Source organism: Schistocerca gregaria, chromosome 3 (assembly GCF_023897955.1).
Source record: "Schistocerca gregaria isolate iqSchGreg1 chromosome 3, iqSchGreg1.2, whole genome shotgun sequence".
In the NCBI taxonomy this organism is placed as follows: domain Eukaryota; kingdom Metazoa; phylum Arthropoda; class Insecta; order Orthoptera; family Acrididae; genus Schistocerca; species Schistocerca gregaria.
In genome coordinates this window covers 219796400-219821817 of record NC_064922.1, presented here as the reverse complement: position 1 = coordinate 219821817, position 25418 = coordinate 219796400, and positions in this window count along the sequence as shown.

Sequence of the window (25418 nt, the reverse complement as noted above, 5' to 3'; positions counted from 1 at the left end):
AGTATGCTGATCGGCCTGTAGTCACCTGGCGACTTAGGGTTGTCAGTCTTGGGTATAGGCTTAATTAAACTTTGCTTCCACTCAGTAGGATATGTACTACTGACAAGAGACAGGTTGAAGATGTCTGTGATAACTGGAATAATAGTGTCTACGACGTTCTTAATCATGCCAATGCTCACTCCATCATTTCCTACTGCCTCGGAAGAGAGTCTCATATTTGCCTTGTGTACTGTGCCGGTAGTGACATGTTTTAGGAAAAACTTGTCTATCGAGAGATTGATATCTTGGGGCTGGTAATTTGTCGCTGTGTGGCAGTTTGCAGCTGTTGAGAAGAAATCGTTTAATTCTTCTGCAGACGCTTGATAAACAGCGTCAGATCTTCGCTTCCCTATACCGAAACTGCGCAGCTTTTTCCACAGTGCAGCAGGTTTTGATATGCCGCATACGACAGAGCGGGCATGTCTGATTTTGGCATTCCTCACGCTTTGCTTGGTTCTGTTTTGGAGTTTCCTATAAGCTTCGTACGCCTCGGGAGTTGGGTTACGCTTGAAGGCCCTATGTGCAGCATCACGTTTATTCATTAACTGGCGTAATGCAGTGGTGAGCCACGGAGCGGGAGCTCTCTTTACCTTAACAGTGCGTTGAGGAGCATGTTTATCATACAGTGCAATAATTTTGCGACGTAATTGCCGAATTTTTTCGTCTAAAGTCGGTTCATCGTTTATATCATGCCAAGGGATGTCTGAGCAATCCTTTTGAAGAGCGTCATGGTTAACATTTTTTAAGTTTCTGTAGTTTACCAGGTGAGATTTTTCTTTGGTAGTATGCATTGCGTAATTTAAAAATATCACGTCATGAGCAGAGAGTCCCGGAGCGGATGTCTGATTGGCGCGGATTATTTTATCTGGTCGCTTTGTTGCTATTATATCTAAGATTGTGTGGCTGTGTGGCGTGTGATGAGTTGGGTCCAGCAGTGTTAAACTCATATCATTGGAGTGGAACAGTCGCCTTAGTTTTTCGACTCCTAGTTACAGTGCTCCAAAGGGACCACGGTTCCTTTCTTTTGCAGTAATTACACACCAGATAGGATGCCATTCTTACGTTTAGAAGTTTAGGACGGACATAAGGAAAACAGACGAATGCTTACAGATTAAAACATTAGACTGAAAGACAAATCATATGACAAAGAATAAAACTTGAGGATGACACAAAGTGACAAATTTGTAAGGAATGCAGTGATCAACTGGAAACTGGGTAGAAAATAGGCTAACATGCATCCAAAAAGTAGATTCAAAAGCATTTATGGAAAACAGGAAGCAAACTTAGAACCTTTCAATAATTATTTCATTTTTCTCTGATTCTTCATCCAAAGGATAGCCAGACTGATCTCACTGATTTCGTGGCTCTCCTGCTCTTAGTTCTTTCTAATTTTTGTCACTCTGCCATTGATGGTGGTGATTTACACATCAGATCGCATTTATCATTTTCAAAGTCAGCACACGTCAGTCCTCGTACAGGGTGCGGAACTTCCTTGCAGTTCTTTGTAAAGCCGTTGCGTAGTAGCTAAAGTATAGTAAAGAACTACCACAGCCTCCCCATCATCTGTTCGATTGAGACATCTTCTACCAGTGGCCTGTGGCTCACAACCGGCTTACATGCCGGAATGTCTAGTGAAATTTCCTTGTATATTTCACTGAAAAGCTTAGCTTTCTAGAAGACTACAGCTAAAGAAGCCTGTTAGTTTGTGACCAGAATTACAAGCTTCTTAGATCCTAATAGTGCGACGGTGTCCCTCGCCTGACAGTCAGTCTTGAAATTTAACACCCATTTTAGTGGAAAGTGAACCGCACTTGCCAATCTTCTGAAGGTTTCGGAAACAGGCTCGCACTCCACGTATGAATTAAGTGGAACCATTCTGTCCTGAGCGTTTCGTGATAAGTGGACTATATCTTTTGTAGAATGCAAATGACAGGTGCCTTTGCGAACTTAGTCCCCATAGATAAAATCGCAGATGTGGTCCGGATGCCACTTCATAAATCCTCTCTTAACTTGTATGAACATTATTAAAGTCTCTACTGCAAAATCGGATTACTTTCCTCAAAATTAGAGATTCAAAGTAGAAAAATAGGATCTATATCATATTTTACCTTCTTAGGCTGTGAAATGTAGAGACTAAAGCAGGAAGCTATCAGATAGAATTTTGAGGAATCACTAGACTTTTAAACACGCAGAAATATTGAAACAATTTAAATGGATGTGAGATGTTGGAATCACACAAAACGACAAACAGCAAGCGTCTTTAGGTAAAATGAGGTAGTTCAAGGAACTAATAAACTTGGTCGGCAGAGAAAAGAACAGAGGAAAAGGCAATTCCATACAGCTGCTTTTAATGCCATCATAACTATTTAAAGCAATTGAGACACATCGAAATTACAAATGACGAATAGATTTAATTCACTTTAAATCCCAGAGAGTAAAACAAATTTTGATGTCGTACACCACACATCCCCAACAAGACTAAAACATAATCTACACATATATATGGCAACCGAGAGCATGTCTTTTGATGTACGACACGTGAACGAATAAACTAGCGTATTCCACTTGTCTATATGTTTCCTCTGCATGTTATGGCAACAATTCCAAGGCTATTTTAATAGTGGTACAAATCATACTGCATGATGGTCAGAATAAAAATGTTGCCACACTGCTGGTTTAAACTCTGTCAACAGAGGAAAGTGTCAAGTTGAGTTGCAGCACAGAAATAACAGCGCGCCCCTTTGTGGGCGGCAGCGTGTCGTGTAATATCTCTGTGTTGAGTGAAGACAGCCCTTCCCCTTGTCAACCCAAATGGCCTAAGGAGGCTTTCCTTGAAGCCGTCGCAGGTCGAAGGCGCAGAGGCGGTCTAATTGGTCGCTCGATTACAGCTCGCTCCCACGATTCATCCCTTGACCACTAGAGCGAGAGAAGACGGATGTCCTCCTTCCTCAACGCCTTTGACCGCAAAGGAACACACTGACTAGAGGAGGGCCGTTCTCAGACCGTCCAATAAGGCGGTGGAGAGCTCAAGATTAGCCATTAGTGTGAGGCCGTGAAGGCACGTCCGCGTGGATCGACTCGAAGTAGAAAGATGAAATTAATCTACTGGTCATGATGGCAAATACCGTGATGAATACCTAGGCATAATATGTAATCGATACAAGAAGGAGAGCGCTTACAAAACTCTTGCCAGCTGAATTCTGGAACGTTGCATCTCTGGTGAACTAGTTTTAATTAGAATTAATGCGACTGAATTAATTCAAAGAATAACGGCACACTGAATTACTGTTAAGTGATTGGAGATGGAATGTCATAAGAATGCTGAGGAAGCAGTCAGTAGCCGGAATAAACCTACGACGATAAAAGAAGAATATTCTTCTTGAAAGCACAGTCCGAGGAACATTATACAATATGGCGCAGAACAATTTCATTAATCTATTCTTTATTGGGTCACAAACATGAAGTTGACAAAGCTGTAAAAATAGTATTAAAATCTCCCGTTACACATTTTGCTATCTTCCACTCCAACCCTACCTGCTGAGGGTACTTTGTTACAGTTGGTCACACGAGACAGTTGGCATTTTCCTCTGTACACATTCTTAAACAGCTCATTGCTCTCATGAAGCCTGATGAAGTTTGGCAGCTGAAGTAGAGTTTCCCAACATTTAATGTCACTGGTGCAATAGTGGTGGTCATGAAATCTGGGCAGCATTTTACCCGTTGGTTTCCATTTGGAGATAAAGCACAGGTAGTGCAAACATGTATATCGAGTGGACCGCTTTCTGGTTTCTACTGAATTTTGCAATATACAGGGTGGTCCATTGATAGTGACCGGTTCAAATGGCTCTGAGCACTATGGGACTCAACTGCTGTGGTCATTAGTGCCCTAGAACTTAGAACTACTTAAACCTAAATAACCTAAGGACATCACACACATCCATGCCCGAGGCAGGATTCGAACCTGCGACCGTAGCAGTCGCACGGTTCCGGACTGCGCGCCTAGAACCGCGAGACCACCGCGGCCGGCGATAGTGACCGGACCAAATATCTCACGAAATAAGCATCAAACGAAAAAACTACAAAGAACTAAACTCGTCTAGCTTGAAGGGGGAAAACAGATGGTGCTATGGTTGACCCACTAGCTGGCGCTGCCATAGGTGAAGCGGTCGCGCTATAGAAACTGTATAGTGTCCCAGAAATAGTTAACGCTTGTTTTTGTAGAAGCTTTCGTGAGGTTTCAGCTTTCCTGCATGGAAATTCTTGCCCTAACAGAAACTGTTCACTAATATAGCGCAGAATTTCACCTTCCCGTTGTACACCGTTCCTAAATACTAAAATTCTTCGTTTATCAACTCAAGACTTTCTAAATCACTTGCTTCAGCGTTTATGTAGCTTAGCTAAATCTATGGAACACTAGTCGTATTACCAGAAACCTAAAATTGTCCGTATATAACATTCACCGTCAAAATCACTAAGCTCGCAGACTTTGAGCGAGATGCAATAAAAATACCCCCCTTTCTTGCTCCAGAATATATCTAATTGCATTCTCTGCAGCTGAAGTCGTAATACGCATAACGACACCTGATGCAGAGACTGAATTCAGTATCATCCAAAGTGTATTTCAAATAGCGTCTTCACTCATAGCATGAATTCTTTCGCTGTAAATCCATAAATAATCGGAGACTCAGGTCTCCTCCTGGTACTGGAAGCATCTGGCTAGTTCAGCTTTCAGTAATAGGTCTGGCAGTGTGTCCATCTCCACTCCTAACCATATCCCCCCCCCCTCCTCCCACGACATGCTCAACACCCATTGATCCACAATGAGATAACGTGAAGCTGCGTCATCTACACTCCTGGAAATGGAAAAAAGAACACATTGACACCGGTGTGTCTGACCCACCATACTTTCTCCGGACACTGCGAGAGGGCTGTACAAGGAATGATCACACGCACGGCACAGCGGACACACCACGAATCGTGGTGTTGACCGTCGAATGGCGCTAGCTGCGCAGCATTTGTGCACCGCCGCCGTCAGTGTCAGCCAGTTTGCCGTGGCATACGGAGCTCCATCGCAGTCTTTAACACTGGTAGCATGCCGCAACAGCGTGGACGTGAACCGTATGAGCAGTTGACGGACTTTGAGCAAGGAGGTATAGTGGGCATGCGGGAGGCTGGGTGGACGTACCGCCGAATTTCTCAACACGTGGGGCGTGAGGTCTCCACAGTACATCGATGTTGTCGCCAGTGGTCGGCGGAAGGTGCACGTGCCCGTCGACCTGCGACCGGACCGCAGCGACGCACGGATGCACGCCAAGACCGTAGAATCCTACGCAGTGCCGTAGGGGACCGCACCGCCACTTCCCAGCAAACTGGGGACACTGTTGCTCCTGGGGTATCGGCGAGGACCATTCGCAACCGTCTCCATGAAGCTGGGCTACGGTCCCGCACACCGTTAGGCCGTCTTCCGCTCACGCCCCAACATCGAGCAGCCCGCCTCCAGTGGTGTAGCGACAGGCGTGAATGGAGGGACGAATGGAGACGTGTCGTCTTCAGCGATGAGAGTCGCTTCTGCCTTGGTGCCAATGATGGTCGTATGCGTGTTTGGCGCCGTGCAGGTGAGCGCCACAAACAGGACTGCATACGACCGAGGCACACAGGGCCAACACCCGGCATCATGGTGTGGGGAGCGATCTCCTACACTGGCCGTACACCTCTGGTGATCGTCGAGGGGACACTGAATAGTGTACGGTACATCCAAACCGTCATCGAAGCCATCGTTCTACCATTCCTAGACCGGCAAGGGAACTTGCTGTTCCAACAGGACAATGCACGTCCGCATGTATCCCGTGCCACCCATCGTGCTCTAGAAGGTGTAAGTCAACTACCCTGGCCAGCAAGATCTCCGGATCTGTCCCACATTGAGCATGTTTGGGACTGGATGAAGCGTCGTCTCAGGCGGTCTGCACGTCCAGCACGAAAGCTGGTCCAACTGAGGCGCCAGGTCGAAATGGCATGGCAAGCCGTTCCACAGGACTACATCCAGCATCTCTACGATCGTCTCCATGGGAGAATAGCAGCCTGCATTGCTGCGAAAGGTGGATATACACTGTACTAGTGTCGACATTGTGCATGCTCTGTTGCCTGTGTCTATGTGCCTGTGGTTCTGTCAGTGTGATCATGTGATGTATCTGACCCCAGGAATGTGTCAATAAAGTTTCCCCTTCCTGCGACAATGAATTCACGGTGTTCTTATTTCAGTTTCCAGGAGTGTATATTCAGCTTTACGTCTAGAACAAAGACATGTCGAGACTTCTTTCCCAGCAACCTAATAATCACAACGGAAAAAAGCGTATTTGCTTCAGATGCTTCAGTTATTTTCTTAGGAAGAAGTTTAGTCGAAGCAACTAGTAGATCGCTCTTCCAAGGAGCCAGTACATGTTATTATGCCCACAGAGGAGGATAAATGTATGAAATTTAAGAATGCGCACCACCATGAGCGTTATCTATTTGTAGTTTATAGCGAATTTAAATGTCTCCTGGCCCCTGTGACTCGATGTAAAGGTGATCCCCAGGCCTCACAAAGCTCCGTCACTGAAAAACACGTACCGTTTGCCACAGCGTCCAAGGGTGTTCGGTTTATGCTCCAGTGCAACCACCACATTTGGTACGGCAAACTAGTATTTGATTGCGAGGGCACGAGGTGTACACTCTACTGCAGACTAAAATCAGCCTGACGCATCATGACGATAACAGGGTCATTTGTGAAGACGGGATTGAAACCCTCCCTTACTCCCACTATTTACTACGTGAACGTGAGGGGGATGGAGGGACTCTACTTGAGTGCGAGGGAGTGAGTGAAAGAGACTGAGAAGAAGTGTATGCGTCTGTGGAATTGTATGACCTTTTTATCATAGTATAAATAGGTTATTAGATTTGAAAGAGAGATAGTACAGCAGGTATTCTTCCTAGAAAGAAATGTATCTACCACTCATAGATGCATTTCTTTTCCATGTACCAAAGGTGCTAGTAAACGGTGTTCACCTACAAGTCATAGTTGTGATGAAGTGCCCTTCTGTGTGCTTTTAAATACAATGCAACCTGCCGGCCGCGGTGGTCTCGCGGTTCTAGGCGCGCAGCCCGCAACCATGCGACTGCTGCGGTTGCAGGTTCGAATCCTGCCTCGGGCAGGATGTTTTAATAGCCAACGTATCTGTTGATACTGTGGGCAAGACAGCGTATTCAGAAAGCTCTCATGAGCGAAAAGATAGCGGCAGATAAGTGACAGCATTCAGTACTTTTAAAAATTTTAAGCTTTCTTCGTCATCAACACTGATGTGTGGCATTTTCCACATTACACTATTAATCTTGATTTCGACTTCCTCTGCCGCTGCTTGAGTGATGAATTGGCATCACTTGCACTCTGCAATAAAATGAGTTCCGGTTTGGCTTTCATAATAATCCTTGGCATATCTTTAAAGTATCCCATAAGCACTTTAAGATGCACACAAGCGGTAAATCGGGTGTATCCCGTTTCTGGCCCATCTATGAACAAACCTGCATTTTCCAAACTATTCGAATCGGAGGTTGAGGCCGAAACGTACGTCTTAAAGGTTGATGATAGCCCGATATTACGTGTGCGACCGATTTCTATTCCATTAAATTCATAATGGATCTCTTGTAACATGAATGCTGGAGCATTACGTGACAGCTTCAAGAGTGTTACCGCAGAGCCATCAGTTTTCCTAAATGTGCAGTGCTGATATAAGGTGATATAAGGAGCTCTTGCAAGGTAGTGTTAAAGCGTCCTGGTGCTGAATAACAATCCTCATTTCATCATTTTTGTTAAATGTGGTTGAAGCGTAGGGCTTATGTCAGTGAAATTCATGACGTATAATTCGATCATCGTACTTCACTGACTGCGTTACGTTTAGTGACGTCATCGTATGGCTTGAGACCAGTTGAAATATGGAACTCGTAATTAAGGCTTGTTATCACCTTGCACTTCTGTGGCACACTGACGGTGGGCTTTGCGTGCTTGCTGTATACCTCACCTCCATCGTGTCGTAGACGCAGACATTCAATAATTTATTCACTCCAAAACACGACAAGTTGATTATTCTGTTCCCGACTACGTAGCTTCAGGTAGTCCAATGTCTGAACTGTCACCGGGAGGTATATCGCGTTTGTGAAGGTCTGAACAATCTTATACCCGGTTTCAAATATAAGGAAGAATCCGTAAATAGAGTGAATCTGCTTATCGTTGAGATATGAGTTTGCAGCTATATTACACTCAACGTGGATTCTACTGACTGTTAGTATGTCCACAGTCTAATCTGATGCGTATAATTTATCTGAATCCTTAACCATAACCCAGTTTTTCGCAGATCCTAGCAGCGAACCTATTGAATCATACTGCCTAAAGTAAATAGCCGCCGTCTCTGTTCGTATTTCGTATTTAATTGTATTGATGTTTGCACGTAGTAAATTCCTTTTCCAGAGTGTTTTTAGACTTCGTTTAAATCATCAACTTCGTGGGCAGCGGGTTGTATTTATAGAATATCCTTCTGACCGTCAATTCTAGATGAAGTATCCCTTTGTGATATTAGGGATACTATTAAGCGTCTCCAAAGCAAACAGCGCAGTATTCCAATCATCAGTACTTACATCAATTGGTGGAAAGTATTTGCACGTAATACAGACGCTCGTACTTTTAACGTCAGAGTGTACGACATCGCATCTAAACCTCAACTGATGGGGGTGACGTTCAATGATGGCTCTGATATATATCATCCACCCTGAATGTTGAGCATGCACGTATCTTTGGTGTAGTTTTAGATGTTGTTTCATCAAGGATGTGAGGAGGAACATGTTGCAGAGCTGTCCACACAAGTATATGTTTAAGTTCTGATATCGCTGAAAATTTTAGAAGACTCGTCTTTTCTCGTGAAGTATCGTTGCAGTTCTTGAGGTGTTGGTAAATCTGCAAATGAATCAAAATAATAAACTGTACTTCAGCTTTTCTTGACATATGAGACCCCATTTATTCCTGGACCGCCTGAAACATCTAAATTTAAAATACTACATTCATTAGTTCGTCACATGGGCTTCGGTAATGTACCTCGCATAAAGACACCAAAGAATCCTGGAATGTGGAGTTTTTATTTAACAACCGTAAGCAGATCTTTATTCGTGAGTGTTCGATCAGGTAGAATAGCTAGTATGGATATTAGGGTTCTGGTAGCTCCCTGGTCGCTCTCAATGGGGATTCAGAAGATTTAGACCCACGAACGATAACCTATCTTTGCTACCGGCAATTATCAAACAGGGGTTAATAAGTAAACAGTATTCTTCAGGTACACAAGATGATATCGGTATCGATCTGCCTTTTAAATTGAGACACATTATTCTTGGGCAGATCAATCAATTCGATTGATCTGCCCAAGAATAGTGCGTCTCAAATTCCATACTGTCCACCACTTTTCATTCATCGAATACGTGATGTACTGTAGAACGGTTTTGAGTAGTGACTGATGTTCCTTAGACACGTGTTTTAAGTGCTGCCCTCTTTGTCATACCTAGAAAGAGGACTATGTCTCCATTAAGGTGGTTTTACAATTTACTGTTCCTCCTAGAAGGATTATACATTTTCTGTAGGAAGGTGTGTGTGTGTGTGTGTTTGTGTGTGTGAGTCAATGAGTGGTAACTTGAATTGTTTTGGTCGTATTTTTAATTTACCTGCCTTGCGTGTTAGTGACACCCTTCCATATTTTATACTGCTCGGATTATTTTTGGGTCTAATTTTTTTTTTTCCAAACTTGCGTGGACACCACAACAAACGTATGTGAAAGCCAGGACTAAGAAAGCGTTCGGTTTTTCGAAGTTCTTTAGTCACAGGTATTGGAGAACGCGTGGGGGCGTCTGCTCCAGTTTTACAAAACTCTCTTAACAGCTGTTCTGTGGATACATCGTGTACGGCTCGGTGAGACTATCTTACCTAAAGACCATTGATGCTATACACAATAAGGGCATCAGGCTGCCACAGGTTCTTACAAGACCAGGCTCTATCCAGGCTTTTTGCCGCCGGCCGCGGTGGTCTCGCGGTTCTAGGCGCGCAGTCCGGAACCGTACGACTGCTACGGTCGCAGGTTCGAATCCTGCCTCGGGCATGGATGTGTGTGATGTCCTTAGGTTAGTTAGGTTTAAGTAGTTCTAAGTTATAGGGGACTAATGACCACAGCAGTTGAGTCCCATAGTGCTCAGAGCCATTTGAACCAGACTCTTTGCCGATGGTGAGAAAGCATCACTCACTATCCGACGGTAGCTTCTCATGATCAGTCAGGAGTATAAGGTCATCACTGCTATCTAATCACCGTCTTACCATATTGCCTTGCATGTTAGTGACACCCTTCCATATTTTAAACACTTGGTGTTGTTCAACTATGAAAAGGCTTCTCTCTACTTTTACTCATGCAAAAAGACCGTTTGGCTACAGCTGTCAGCGTGTGCTGGAGTCACTTGATGTGAGGCCAATAGGGACCAAATGTAGGGTTTTAAGCTACTGCTACGATGGCTAACCGCACTAATCCAGAAGAGCAGAGGAATTTTATATTTGGTGCAGTACAGAAGAGGTTGCACTCTTGCATATGTCTTTTCTACAGAATTTTAAAAAACTTCAAATATGCACCACAATTATACAGCAGTTTTCACGGATGGATTGAGACACAGGAAACTCTGGTTACTCTGTTGTTCTCCATGACTGAGTCTACAACTAAATCTACATACTTACTAGGCAATACAACTAACGGTGTGTGGCGACGGGTACCCTGTACCGCTACTCGTCGTTTTTCCACCTCTTCCTCAATCAAACAGGAAAAAATAACGACTGCCTCTACCCCTCAGTATGAGCCCTAATTTCTAGTATCTTATCTTCTTGGCCCTCACACCGGATGTATATTGGCGGCAGTAGAATTGTTCTGCAGCGAGCTTCAAATGCAGGTCGCCCCAGATTTTCTCAGTAGTGCTTCTCGACAAGAATGTTGCCTTCCGTCCAAGAATTCCCATCTGCGTTCTCGAAGCATCTCCGTAGCACTTACGTGTTGTTCAGACCTACCGGTAACAAATCTAGCCGCCCGCCTCTGTATTACTAGTATGTTTTCCTTCAATCCGACCAGATACGGATCCCAAACACTCGAGCGGCACTCACGAAAAGGTCTCCTCTACAAGTAAACCACTCTTTCCTACAATTCTCCCAATAAGCCAAACCCGACCATTTGTCATCCAACACCACAGCTTTCAGGAGCTCGTTCCACATCTTATCGCTTTGCAACCTTACGACCAAATATTTAAACGACTTGACTGTGTCAAACACAACACTAGTAATACTGTATCCGAAGGTAACAGATCTGTTCGTCCTATTTATCCGCAATAAATTACATTTTTCCACAGTTAGAGGTAGCTGCCAATCATCACACCAATTGGAAATTTTATGTAAGCCGTCTTCTATCTTTCTACACTCACTCAACTTCGACAACTTACAGTACAGCACTGCATTATCTGCCAACAACCGTAGGTTACTGCCAACCCTGCCCGCCATGTCGTTTATGTATACGCAGAACAACAGCGCTCCTATCACACTTCCCCGGGGCATTCCTGACGGGGCCATTGCCTCCGATAAACACTCGCCGTCGACGACAACACACTAGGTCTTCGTATAGTATCTACGAAGAATGGCTTCTTGCGCCGGAGAGACGACCGTCACATTTATGCTGCTTGAGACGTACTGTACTGCGTTTTATGTGCAGACAAGAGAGCAACAGCCCATGTAATAATAGATTTCCCTTCTATTGTGACTGACAATGACACGACGTGATATGATTTTTAACATTTTACAAATTGTCTGACTTGTTCTCTGAAATTTTTGGAAACGCTTTTAATGTGTTTTCAGGAAGTGCGGGCTCATCGATAGTTTTACGAATGATCAGTCACATTTCGAAGTGTAATTATTTTAACTTTTCTTTTAGGTTACATGTATTTTAGTTGTGAGAAAATATCTTCCAACTGTTACGCTGCCTTAAAGGATATGAGCTAGTGCGCATGTGCGGTTAACGGTGAGATGGCAGAGATAAAAGGTCTCCGCCTTTTTTATGCCTATTAAAACATATTACCTACTATTAGTACTTGTACTTGTGATCATAACCTAGCCGTTTAGCACCCGAAAATACACAGAAACCCACATTCACTGAAGCCGGCCGGAGTGACCGAGCGTTTCTAGGCGCTACAGTCGGGAACCGCGCGACCGCTATGGTCGCAGGTTTGAATCCTGCCTCAGGCATAGAAGTGTGTGATGTAATTACGTTAGTTAGGTTTAAGTAGTTGTAAGTGTAGGGGACTGATGACCTCAGGAGTTAAGTCCCATAGCGCTCAGAGCCATTTGAACCAATCACATTCACTGGAGCATTTCTTGAAAAGAGATTACAAGACTAACGTCAACAAAAATAAAATAAGAGCACTGGATTGTAGTCGAAATTAAATTAATCGGTGCTCCTGTAACTAGATGCGTTTTATTGTCCGGACATTCAAATTAATGAGATGGGTGCAACGGAGATGACACAAAATGCAAACTGTCTAATACCAATAAATGCATATCTGTATGGAGGAATTTACATCTGATACAAAATGCAAATATTACAAACTCTGTCCTCAATGTACTGGTCTACAGAACAACCTTCTATGAAAGTAGAACATGAACGATATACCAGAAAAAATTAATACTTTTGAAGTATGGTCTTGCAGAAGAATACTGAAAACTAAACAAGAATTAAACTCAGTTGAAATCACATACTGAGTTAATTGGTAACAGTAATGTAAAAAACAAGGAAGTCTGAGTGGGAAAATCTGTCTGAATATGGACATGTAGGGATAATTTACCATTATCATTATAATGATAGATGATGTGGTTAAAATAAGGTGACAAAACTTTGTAATTTAATTAGCTAGAAATGTTGGAACACATGAGGCAATACAGATCCTACGACTTATCTTAGAAGCTAGATTAAGGAAGGGAACACATGAGGCAATACAGATCCTACGACTTATCTTAGAAGCTAGATTAAGGAAGGGCTAACCTACGTTTCTATTATTTGTAGACTTAGAGAAAGCCTTTGACAATGTTTCCTGGAATACTCTCTTCCAAATTCTGAAGGCGGCTGGGGTAAAATACAGGAAGCGAAAGGCTATTTACAATTTGTATAGAAACCAGATGGCAGTTATTGGAGTCGAGGGACATGAAAGGAAAGCCGTGGTTGGGAAGGGAGTGAGACTGGGTTGTAGTCTCTCCCCGATGTTATTCAATCTGTATATTGAGCAAGTAGTGAAGGAAACAAAAGAAAAATTCGGCGTAGGTATTAAGATCCATAGAGAAGAAATAAAAACTTTGAGGTTCGCCGATGACATCGTAATTCTGTCAGAGACAGCAAAGAACTTGGAAGGGCAGATGAACGGAATGGATAGTGTCTTGAAAGGAGGATATAAGATGATGTCTATTGATGCTGAGAGAATTTGATCAGGAAATGAGACACTCAAAGTAGTAAAGGAGTTTTGATATTTGGGGAGCAAAAATAACTGATGGTGGTCGAAGTAGAGAGGATATAAAATGTAGACTGGCAATGGCAAGGAAAGCGTTTCTCAAGAAGAGAAATTTGTTAACATCGAATATAGATTTACGTGACAGGAAGTCATTTCTGAAAGTACTTGTATGGAGCGTAGCCATGTACGGAAGCGAAACATGGACGACAAATAGTATGGACAAGAAGAGAATAGAAGCTTTCGAAATGTGGTGCTACAGAAGAATGCTGAAGATTAGGTGGGTAGATCACATAACTAATGAGGAAGTATTGAATCGCATTGGGGAGAAGTTTGTGGCGCAACTTGACCAGAAGAAAGGATCGGTTGGTAGGACATGTTCTGAGAAATCAAGGGATCACCAATTTAGTATTTGAGGGCAGTGTGGAGGGTAAAAATCGTAAAGGGAGACCAAGAGATGACTACACTAAGCATATTCAGAAGGATGTAGGTTGCAGTAGGTACTGGGAAATGAAGAAGCTTGCACAGGATAGAGTAGCGTGGAGAGCTGCATCAAACGACTCTCAGGACTGAAGACCACAACAACAACAACAATGGGGTTTTCTAATCTTTGTTAGTATTCACATTTTAGAGACGACGGTACATGGCGTTTGTAAGCAAGTGAGGTAAACAAAACTGTAACAATGAATACATGTGCAGAGTTCATTATATTCAGGATTGCTCGGCTTGTTGGTCAACATTCTAATGTGATTAACCTGTATGGCTGATTGTAGGTGTTGGTCTTTGGGATATAGATGACATACACTGTAAATTGTTAGAATGATTCGACATGATCAAATTGTAGCTCGCGATTTATTTTGAGAAAACGATTGTATCATTCATTTTTATCTTTATCTCATTGTGTGGCGTTATGGTATTTTCCTGGTATCGGCTATCGAGAGTCATCGTCAGTATAAATGACTTGTAGCGGAAGTAATACGTGAAGTAGCCATCAATCACCCATTGTGACGAAATAAAACCAGCATGTTCATTTGGTGTAAGGTTTAAGTAAACGGTCAACTTTGTGTTATTACCAAATTAAATCACAAATCTTCATGCGTTTTACCTATATTCTGATGCTGACAATAACGGAAGGTAACAGGTTTCATTGCTCAGGATGACAATTTCTTAAGATGTAACTAAGAAGAAGGAAGCTCCTTGGCCGTGTTCCAGATGCTGTGTGAGTGAACAATGTTGAGAGGGGCGGCCTCTTGTCTCCTAGCAAAGACGTTACAGGCAGCCTACAGTTGATATCTTTCATCTCCTCGCGGCCGGCACTGACGCAAACGGAATGTTGAATGCGACTCCTTTTGAAATGTTAATGCCCGCCGCCTTCTTCCTAACTTTTAATGGGAACACAATCTTATTTATCGTAAGCACGTGCGCAACGGCCGACGTTCGCGGAGTTTCACCCTGTTACCGATTCTTCAGACAGTATCGCTCGCTGCGCGCCCACCTACAAAGAGGCAACTCACCTGGCTAAGCTGATCTCGTAATGCTGCATATCTAGCGAGCTGACGACTGTTGCGCGGAAAGTAGAGTAAATTTTTTGCGCCTTTCTCACCTTCAAAGCCTAATCATTAAGCAACTTTCGATACCTACATATTATGTTAGCGAGTAGTTTTTTGTGTGCTCTAGTACAAATAGATCCATCAGCTCTCTCTCTCTCTCTCTCTCTCTCTCTCTCTCTCTCTCTCTCTCTCTCACACACACACACACACACACACACACACACACACAGAGAGAGAGAGAGAGAGAGAGGGGGGGGGGAGGGGAGACAGGAAGCGAGAGAGAGCGGAAGAGAGAGTGGAAGAGGAAGAAGCTGACTTTGGGCAAAGGAAAATGTGGGAGATGGGAATAGGGTGGGTGAGGAAATTTGAAGGGAGAGGGAAATAGTGAGGGAGGGCGACAGCGAGTTGTAATGAACGAGTGGGAGAGAGAGGGAGAGGGTAAGAGAGAGGGAGAGGAAGGGGGAGAGAGAGAGAAGCCATGACTGAGACAGTGAGGGAGAGGGACAAGCAGAGGGGGAGTAAGAGGGATGGGGAAATAGAGAAGGAAATGGTCAGTGAGTGGGGGAGGGAAATGGGGAACTGTAGTAGGGGAAAGAGGGGAGATGTAGAGGAAAGAAAGAGAGAGAGAGAGAGAGAGAGAGAGAGAGCGAGGGAAAGAGAGAGAGAGAGAGAGAGAGAGAGAGAGAGAGCGGAAGAGAGAGTGGAAGAGGAAGAAGCTGACTTTGGGCAAGGGAAAATGTGGGAGATGGGAATAGGGTGGGTTAGGAAAGTTGAAGGGAGAGGGAAATAGTGAGGGAGGGCGACAGCGAGTTGTAAAGAACGAGTGGGAGAGAGAGGGAGAGGAAGGGGGAGAGAGAGAGAAGCCATGACTGAGACAGTGATGAAGAGGGACAAGCAGAGGGGGAGTAAGACGGATGGGGAAATAGAGAAGGAAATGATCAGTGAGTGGGGGAGGGAAATGGGGAACTGTAGTAGGGGAAAGAGGGGAGATGTAGAGGAAAGAAAGAGAGAGAGAGAGAGAGAGAGAGAGAGAGAGAGAGAGAGAGAGAGAGAGAGAGAGGAGAGAGAGAGAGAGCGAGGGAGAGAGAGAGAGAGAGAGAGAGAGAGAAGGGTGCGATTTGTCAAGAGGGGAAGGGGGAGTTGGAGTGTTGGGGATAGTCACATGAATAATAAAAGTGGGTGAGATTAAAATGGCATGAGGGGTTGATGGAGAGGAGGAGACCAAGGGAGGGGACCTAGTAGTAGGATCGGAAGTCTGTATGTCGATACTAAGCCCTAAGTATGATAATTCTCAGATATAGCTATAACCTCACTTTCTTGTTTCTAAACTAAATGCTATTTCTGTGAATTTTTATTAGCTGTTTAGGATGTTTCTCGTTTTATTCTTCAGTGATGATTTATGCCCATTTCACATGGAATTGCGAGGTTCACTCTCTACTACATGTTGGGTGGTGGTCATTCCACACTCTGTGTGGTTTTCAACAGCTATCTGGTTATTTCTGTAGAGCGAGGAAACAAATTTTTTTAATGTACCAGGAGTATATTGGAATTAAAATTTTTTTAGTTGCAATTAGGGTATAACACAACATAAAGATGTAATGTAACATATGGAAACTTGGAAAAGCATTATTTCCATATTTGGTAATTTATTATCGTATTTCTGTATTCCTTTGATGGAATGTTATTTAGCAATCATCATTAAATTTCCACCTGATGATATTTATTTTCATAAAATTGCAAACGATGGTATATATTACATAACCTACCTTAACGTTTTAGCTCGGCTTTGAATTTCACACAGAATATTACCGATATAAATGTTAAACAACATTGGCAGAATGTTGTAATTTTCCTTCAGACATTTGTATGATTTAGTACCAACGAGAGTCGAACTTAATTTCAATGTTTTTCTTTGTCTAAAGGTTTCTGATGAGACCTATACAGTGCACTCAGCAGTCTGAATTTATTGTCGATAGGGGCTTATTTACTACTAACGAACAATGGTTCTAATATAAGAATTGGATGTAATAGGTTATAATGTGAATTAATTACACCACCAGTAGAAAAATTTTACTGTCAGTTTACTCTGTCAGCCAGCTTTTCAGGTTCTAGTACATCAGCTGCAATTTTGCTATTGCTACGATCCTTCTCTTTTTTTCCTTCTCAGAATGATTTTGAAAACGTCTGAATTAATTTGCTACATGGTGCAAAATTGAAATCGTTACTTCATTAATATCTTAACACAAATGAACACAGCATGGAAAGACTTCTGTTAGTAAAAGTAAATCCAACAAAATAATGGATGTGTCTCATGTAGTCAAAGTAAATGGAGAAATACATATAGCAAATAATGATAAATGGCAACCCCTTCAGTAATCTTAATAGTTACTAATAATTACCATAATAATTATTATTCGTTTACTGTTGCAGATGTATTGTCGTACCCTTTTGTCAATTACAGCAGTGGTGTGTCGTCCATTTTAAGGACTTTAATTATTGTGAGAGGAATGAATTCAGTGACTGAAGAATATAAGTTACAAGCATTGCAAAAAATGTCCAGAAATGTATATATTATGTGAACCTTCGTTTCAGATCATAAAGGAGAAAGAACGAATTCCTAAATATTGCAGTCGTCAAACATAGGTTTGCAAGCTACCTTTAGCCACATTAAAGCTCTTTCTTTTATGCCAGAATATCTGATCTTCTGGTCTATTTAACGAAGCAGCTTTGTTAAAGTAGGTTATTTCCAATGTAGGTCTAGGGACTTAAATGTTTTATTTTATTATATTTATGGAAAAAGGAATTAAAGTGATTTTACAGTTGGCAACATAACTCTAACTGCATAATCTATCAATTTTGTAAGCCAGATCTATGAATTTTGTAAGCAAAAAATTTCACACAATAACTCTTAAACGACTTAAAAAACTGACAACTCTTTGATGACGTCATCCATCCCAGATCAGTCAGTCATACACTGAATAAAACTGCTTTGCGTATTCCACATGTATCGTGTTGTGTTTACTGCGTTTCTGCTTTCATCACACCATACCACAAATGAGCAGCATCCTGTTTCATATTGGACATAAGAAATACCTAAATTGAACTTCAAATTACTAGTAGAGCATTTCATACTTGTTATATGTGTGGTCAAGAAACACAACTTACATCAAGGAAATAATACTTATAATTTTACTTTATTGTCATAGAAGTTCGTTGTAATAATGTTTTATTGTAAAATGTTATGGCCATGTTGCTCACAATACTCGGTAAAGCAAATAGTTTACTGTGGAAATAGTTTCAAAAATATATTTTACAGCAGAAATTTAATATATCTGGTATTAATGTGCGGCAGTGGCCAATACATATGCTAAGGGGCGGTATCATTGTTTAGTGAGTTAGTGACTATTATATTTGCGTTCGGTATAACATTGCATTGAATTTGGAACGAAATCTCCAAACTTCTGTGATATGTCTGCATCCTGAAAGATGTAACCTATTCATAGACTGTAACACCATTATTAATAGCAACAAGAATTAACACCTATAAGTAGTAAGGGAAATTGAGAAATCAAAACAGATATATAATTAGAAATATAATAAAATACTCTAAATTGGTATGATCATTTCCTGGATATACAAAACACAAGTGTTAAATACATCAGTACAGAAATTAAGAGAATGTTCTTATTAATTAATATATTGAACAGAAACTTTTATCAGAATATTTATCACACTTCCATATCCAGTTAGATTACTGGTATACGATATATATACCTTGTAATATTTTTATTATTTCCTCCATCTTGAACCATAAACGTCATGTTGAGTGCTTTTACAAGCGGTGCGAAATCTTTGTAGACTTTCTGCTATGAAGATTCTTCTAAGAAGTACCCAACCGTTCAATATCTTAGGCATGATGAACTGTTTTTAAGTCTTTAACTGCTAACTATATTCTGATTACAGTGATCTGCATCATAAAATACTTGTGACTGGGTTTTTAAACTAATTCGAATAGTAAATTCTCTAACTTTGTTTCCAATACAAATTTTCGTTTCAGTTGTGTTCTTTATCAGCCACTGCTTTTCTCAGTGACATTGTAATACTGAAAGTGAATCTCGAGACCTTCAGTTTCTGTTCTCGTTGTATTAATTCTTCCGAACAACAGTTAAAGGTTGTCAGTAACTTAAAGAGTTTCTGTATCACTAAATCAGTTGTGGTGCCATGACAGCAACCAAAGAGGAAAAGGAAGAATGTGCAGTAACTTCAATATCATCAATAAATGGCGGTAGAAAATATTGAAGGAGTTATTACATTTAACCCTGGCTAACAGAACCAGAAGATGACACAGAAGAAAGTGCGTTATCTCCATGGTAACCGGCTTATGTCAGCGGGGCTACTGGTTAGGAGATAGACGCCTGTTGCCTCTCCGTCTCTCGTGGTGTCGCGAGAGGAAGAAAGCTGCAAGGAAACATCCACTCGGCTCCCCACTTATTCATGAGGCTCGACCCAGCGTAAAGGGCGGAGCAGCGTGTTCCTGCACCACACCTCAGCATCTCAGCGTAACCGCATCAGTCTTTCGAGAGCCTCTTTCTTTGGAGCATCCTTTAGGTACGGCCACATCCTTGGTGCAAACAAAGAGCCTGACGAAGAGGAGATATCGGCTTCCTCTAATAAGACAAGAAATTTGCTCCCACACGTTGCTCCCATTACATGCGATGTAGAGAAGAAAGGCGCACGTTCCAGTGATCACGGTTCGTGTCTTCATTTGTGATGATACAAAAAACACGCCCTAGGAACTTCACTGCGGCTCGTTTCGCTAGTGATTATAGTGATGCTACGTGTTTTGTGAGATACGAAGTACAGCTGCTCACAAACACGCTTCGTGAAGCAATAACATAACCCGTTTTTTATAATTATAATAAGTAAAGTAAAGAACACGGTCGTCACAATACAGACGACATCACACCTACCTTGAAATCAGTGAGCTGCCCCTGAAAAATTCGAACTGAAGAGCGTAATTTTCCTTGAATCAGATACTGACACAAAAAATTGCAGACTAGAAACAATGTCGCGTGTGAATCCTTTTTGTATACGTCTGCAAACGTGTCATGACTTAACAGAGGAACCATTTCCTGTTCATGAAATTCACAGTGGTTAATTAAGTTCAGTTAAACTGCACTTCCAGCGTCACCTGCTCTGGACATCCATTAGGAGAGCATGCAAATGCGTTTTGATAAGAAACACCCATATGCATAACCTATCTCGCATCTGCAAGAGTACCATCACATCTACAAATCTCGCAATAAGAAACCTTTTGTTTCGTAACCACACGCGTCCAGTGTGGATACGTTACTCAGTAAAATATTTGAATGATTCAGTCTCAATAATGAAGCATTTCTCACTGTAATACACATACTATTTCCACACGTGCCTTTCGCATGAACAAATCATTCGAAAATTATAAACATAGCTTTAGGCACATCTAACCTAATTCTAGACATAAATCCGAAAAGAGTATCTTGTTGAACAGTAAGAACAGTCAGTACACATTCTGCAGGGCGGTAAAGGGTAAGCAGTGTGACGTAAAATCACAATGATTTTTGGAATATAAATGTAAATAAAAATTACTGTAAACTATTCCCTCTTCCTTGAAGCCAATATTTTTACTTACTGTCGACTGAATATTAATGTTAGCAAAATTTCAATGCTCACTAATACGTGTAGCACTTAATGGTTGTAGTAAAAATTTCATTAGATCAACTGTAACCACCTTTTGCGAAATTAAAATCTCCTCAATAAAAAATTGTTTCGAGGTGTTACATGAAAAATTACAATACATATAACAACATAATTACAGGCTGTACCCTTTCAAAAGAAAGAGGGAGTAACGAATTGTCTGCAACCTTTACATACGCTCTCAAAGATAATTACAACACACTGGAAGGCGCCATTGCTCCACGTATCTTAGAAACTACAATGTTATATTGGAGATGAATACAACGTCTGGTTGACGAGCGCATCTGAGTCACAGCTCATTTGTTTCAAAATGGTTCAAATGGCTCTGAGTACTATGGGACTTAACATCTGTGGTCATCAGTCCCCTAGAACTTAGAACTACGTAAACCTAACTAATCTAAGGATATAACACACATCCATGTCCGAGGCAGGATTCGAACCTGCGACCGTAGCAGTCACGCGGTTCCAGACTGGAGGGCCTAGAACCGCACGGCCACACCTGCCGGCTTCATTTGTTTCCCAAAAGTTCTGCCGCTTTCCGCTGAAAGGACAGATGTACTTACCTATAGGCCTATGTTACTGGACACTACTGTAAAGTTATGAATATGTTTCATGCTTACGTAGTATGACATTTAAGGAAAAAGAAAATTTAATGTCCTCAATAACATGCTACATGGATTACCCAAAGATTTTGTGAAATTCAGGTCACACTATTCTCTACCCACCCCCTCCCTGCCCACACACGAAACTAATTGTTGAGGAGGCTCAGGCCCCCCTTACGCCCCGTGGAGTCGGTGCTTGTGAGCGTGTAAAATCTATGAGACTGTCGGAAAAATAGCGTCTACAGAGTTCCAAAGGCAGCAAGGGCCGACGCGTCCGAAAACTATAGCACCCACACGAGCACGTCTATTTCTTCGAAAATGATGACAATATACATCACAGTAGAAAATCAAATTGAGTACTGGCGGTAAAAATGATTACGGTAACACGGGAAGAATTACGTTTACACATCTGTCGGGTACGTGAAACAGTTGTATAAACAACTTTAAAAGAGTGATTGAGAAATCCGATTTATTGACGGTTTCTACAGCTTTGGAGGTATAGATTTATAATTCAGGATGTTGTGAGCTAGGAACGTATGTGATTTAATCCATATTAATATCCACTAATAGGCTGTCGGCTACTTCTGGTAAGAGATTGTTACGTGCGAGTGGCATATTGCTGTTCCATCTACTCGGAGGCTGCAAAATTCATTCACATGTGTGACCCATAGCTCGCAGATTCTTTATTCGTCAAAACACATTAGTGCAATGTAGCAAATCTTTCGCTGTATGGTGTGCAGGCCTACGTGGGGAAGATCGTCATCTCTGGGACTCTTTCGTTTATTTCTCAAAAATGCAAAAACGATTCACCCATCTTCATAAAATGTTTTGTATGACATCTGTCACTCCTACGAATCTGTGCCGTACAGAAACAGTTAACAGAAAGAGTGAACAACCAAGCCGTATAGCAATCATTTCTCTTTGTATTAGTTTGCTGTACCTTGCAAGTGATATGGGAATAAAACAATCCTTGTCCTGCGCATCCATGTGCTGTAGTGACGTTATTTCTTCTCCGTTTCTGTGTATTTTGAAGACGAAACACGTCATGCAGTATCAAAATGTTAGTGTTGTATTACTCTGTAGTGCCTTGAAAACACGAATGACTTAAAGTGCATCGCAAATCCCATGCCAACGTATTATACTAAACTGCCACATCTATTTCCTTTACCAATATGCAGTGCGATTTTACCTGTACACGGATCTGGTATTAATGTCCGTCAGTAAGTGTCCGGATACTTCCTATTAGATATAGCTTCGTAATTCGTTCCGTAGTTTTGCGTGAAAAAACTCTGGTTCAAAATGGCTCTGAGCACTACGGGACTTAACATCTGTGGTCATCAGTCCCCCAGAACTTAGAACTACGTAAATCTAACTAACCTAAGGACGACACCCAGCCACCACGAGGCAGAGAAAATCCCTGACGCCGCCGGGAATCGAACCCGGAAACCCGGGCGCGGGAAGCGAGAACGCTACTGCACGACCACGAGATGCGGGCGAAGAAGAAACTCTGCAGTCGGTCTATAGGCACCTGTCTGTGGGTCGTGGGTGGGGGAAGGGGCGCGGGGTTGCTTAAAGTGTACTGAGATCTACATCTACAACTACATTTATACTCCACAAGCCACCCAACGGTGTGTGGCGGAAGGCACGTCACGTGCCACTGTCATTATCTCCGGTTCCTGTTCCAGACGCGTATGGTTCGCTGGAACAACGACTGCCGGAAAGCCTTCGTGCACACTCGAATCTCTCTGATTTTGCATACTTTATCTCCTCGGGCGGTATAAGTAGGGAGAAGCAATATATTCGATACCTCATCCAGAAACGCACCCTCTCGAAACCTTGACAGCAAGCTACACCCCGATGCAGAGCGCCTCTCTTGCAACGTCTGCCTCTTGAGTTTGTTAAACATCTCCGTAACGCTATCACGCTTACCAAATAACCCTGTGACGAAACGCGCCGCTCTTCTTTGGATCTTCTGTATGTACTCTGTCAACCGGACCTGGTACGGATCCCACACAGATGAGCGTTACGGGCGTGGCTTGTACTTGCGTGCAGCGATGGAGGGGAGTTTTCTTATCTCTTCCTTATTACAGACATGAGATTAGGCTGAGGCCCCGAGAAGTTCGCACGTACGGCAGAAGCCTTAAGAAGCACAGCACTACAGCACCCCTTTACTACACTTGGAAGTCACTACCCTGTGTGGTGTTCGTTTAAACACAGATGCAGAAAATGTTTGCACACTGCTGTAGCAGTTTGTTTCCCTAAAATGTAGAGTACAACGGTCAACATCGGGTCTTTCGAATGAGTATTCATTTCTCTGCGAAGCGTTCCAACAGTTACACTATGAACATATTTTGTTAGTAGAGGTGAGTGTCATTTGATACCAAAAAATTTCGGGTGATGAGTACGTTTAAGTGAACCGTAGGCCTGATGCGTATTTTGTTGTTAAATAAAAAAAAAAAAATTAGATTACCGTGAAGTTGCGGTTGACTGATGTTTTTAAATGTTTTTCGTGAAAAATACTACTTCTTTGTGGAGAAAATCCATAGTGTTAGAGAAATGCCAATATTTACCTGTGCCGCATACAATATGGGGAAAATAAGTCACGAAACCCATATTCATGCCTATGTTCTGAGAAAGTAGTAGAAAATAGCAACGAAACCAATATTTACATTAATTTCTGTATGTTCTTAAAAAGTAGTAGGAAACAGCAGCGAAACCAGTATTTACATGTATTTTCTGAAAAAGGAGGGTAATCAATAAAATGGAAATGAAATGTCCGTCTTCTTAAAAATTAACCACGTGATTGTGAGTAGAATCGTGCGTGGAAATAAAATAGCGTTGAGTACCAAACTTTTGAGAAAACTAGGCCGGTACCGCTGGAAAGGCAAACTGTGCCAAAAGGCAATACTATCTACCGTTACGCACAGAACATCGCTACTTCCGATCATTCGTGTGAAACTAAGAGAATTAGCTGTTATATACTGTTACAGCTGCTGCTCCTGGACGACAGACTGCTTAAGAATAATGACCTCGTGGACGCTCAGCGGAGGCGCTGGGAGCGTAATTTTTTAGTCATAGATTACCGTCTTTGAAGATGACATTTATCACTATAATCTGAAGGTACTGAAAACCCGAATAAACATGAAACTAAGTCTCTCAGTAGGAGGCCATTTTGCCCACAAATTATTAAATTTATCATGGCAGTTATTGACCATTCATTGCCATAGACATGGCAGTAACCGCTCATGAAGTGTTGCATGAATAAACAAAAACTGCACCCAAGTGAACAGGGCCATTAAATTATATTACCACAAACGGCTGATTTGTTTACTTAAGAGAGCAATTCCATCTACTGAGGTAGAACCAAACTACACCCATTAATTTCTTACCGTCAGTTATGATCGCGAATGGAGACAAAAATTTATATTTTCACATTTGGGTCCGAATTTTTCGACTTTTGTTTGTAACTGTGCCACATTTTTATATTTGGTGATAAATTTTAAAGTGCCATAACGAACAAAACAAAAGTAAACAGCGTATATCCGTCGTTCTAATGGTTGTTTATGGTCTTTAGACGATATAAAAAACCCATGGAAAGAGCACAATTAGGTGTTTCCAAATTTTCCAACTTCCTGAGCAAATTTTTCAATTTCACCTTCTCTTAAACTTTATACGCACTATTACGAAACTTTTTTCTTAAGTTTGTGAAGTCGATCCAGCTGTTCTGAATCGATTTCTTAAGCAGTCAATTTTTATTTATCTATATTCTGATTTGCTGCTCCTACATTTGCCCTCTTTTATATTAATATTATCGGATATAAGGTCCGCCTTTTAGGCCAAGTACTGTTTTTACTTATGACCGAAACATCTTTCGTCACCTCTCAGCCATAACCAGAGGGTTTGCGTTTTT